The sequence below is a fragment of the Eurypyga helias genome, unplaced genomic scaffold (genome assembly GCF_000690775.1).
Source record: "Eurypyga helias isolate BGI_N326 unplaced genomic scaffold, ASM69077v1 scaffold6340, whole genome shotgun sequence".
In the NCBI taxonomy this organism is placed as follows: Eukaryota; Metazoa; Chordata; class Aves; order Eurypygiformes; family Eurypygidae; genus Eurypyga; species Eurypyga helias.
In genome coordinates this window covers 18,295-19,793 of record NW_010227552.1, presented here as the reverse complement: position 1 = coordinate 19,793, position 1,499 = coordinate 18,295, and the positions used below count along the sequence as shown (strand labels likewise).

At 43.3% G+C, this 1,499-nt stretch overlaps 1 protein-coding gene across 1 annotated transcript in view; it reads left to right on the top strand.

Moving 5' to 3' along the window:
- Positions 1-258: 258 nt before the first annotated feature.
- SESN3 (sestrin 3) overlaps positions 259-1,499 on the top strand; it is a 14,613-nt gene continuing 13,372 nt past the window's right edge. The window contains exon 1 of the mRNA XM_010156550.1: positions 259-288. The gene's annotated coding sequence lies outside the window, so the exon portion shown is untranslated. The remainder of the gene's footprint in view (positions 289-1,499) is intronic.

The following is a 1,499-nucleotide window of genomic DNA, read 5'->3' as shown; positions in this document are numbered from 1 at the left end:
TCTTATCCCTTGCCAAAATTGGTGCCGTTCATTCGCACAAAGTACAGGGGATGCGAAGCTGATCTAACCAATGTGGTGATGGCTTTGCCTCCTCAGTGGGCTGTAAAACGTCCAGGTGGCCTAGGGAAGAGAACCAGATCCAGGCCTTGAGGATCTCTTGCGAGATGAAGCAAGTTAAGACGTTATTCCTGATGCTGACTGAATTACATGACTGTTTTGCAGGAAAAAAGAGTACAAGTCTCCCCACCGTTGACAAGAGGACCAAGTGCCTTTATACCAGAGAACGAAGTAAGTTTGCGGTTAGCTGGGCTGGGCGGGTGGCAGTGTTTAAAATGGAAACACTGGAGGATGGTTTTACGTTCCTGCTTGACCAGTGGATGAGTGCCTTCGCGAGCAAAGGCGATGATTTCTCCAGAGCAGGCTCCAGTGGGTATGAATGGCCCTGCCCTTCCACACAAGTGATGCAGTTTGTCATCTTTTCAGTCACCAGCGCTCCCGGAGACAGCCATGAGTGCTGCTTCTGCTCTTCTTGTGGGGGACGATCATCTACTACTCCAGTGCCAGGACTAGTAATCCTAATGGGGATCATATAGCACTCAGGGAATGTCTGACCTTCAGTTTGAGAGAACCTGGAAATATGACTAACTCCTTAGTCTGTATGTGGCTCTTGAGAGAATTTATGGTTGAAAGGTACAGTTTGACTTCAAACTCAAGATTTCTGCCCATGATTTAATGCTCAGCTTAAGCCTTGATTTGCAGCTCGCTGCAGTAAGTAGAAACTTTGCTATGGTGGTGTTCTCCTGTGATCACAATCTTCACAGACTATTATTGATTGATCAATTAATTATTTGGGATGGCCAACGATAAAAACAGGACCTTTTCTTTTGGTTTAGTTTAAGCAGTTGCTACAGGCAGATGATTCACTTGCTAGAAGGTCCAAAAAGACATTTGGAAAGACGAGGTAGCCACTGTCCTCTGAGCCTTTCTCCATTTATACACCAGCAAGGTTTGAATCTAAAAACAGTGTAAAGGCTGGCAACAAGAAAACATAATGAAGCAAAAAAGGAAGAGAGGTCAAAAGGGGTCTTTTAGACATGGGAAGAGGGGAACAGAATGAGTTCCAGACAGCCAAACTTGTGAAGAGGACTTCCCTTTTGTATCAAATACAAGATGAAATTGAGATGTCAAACTTCATAATGACTTAATTTCTCTCCTAAAGTCAGTAACTGTATAAAAACTAGAAAAAAGAATGTAGGTAGAATGATAGCACATTTTGAGAGAATTGTTAATGAGTTTATTTCACAGTTGATACACTTGGTAAAGGCACTAGCCAAGGGTGCAGGAGGAATCACTAGGTAGCTCACAGAAAGGAGTAACCCCAGCAGTTATCCAGCAGAAGAAGGGAACCTCCATCTGTATGGATAAAACAGCTATTCAGTAACACAGACAAATGTTAAATGCTGTTTGTTAAGCAAGTAACTACCTTTTTCCTCCATTCC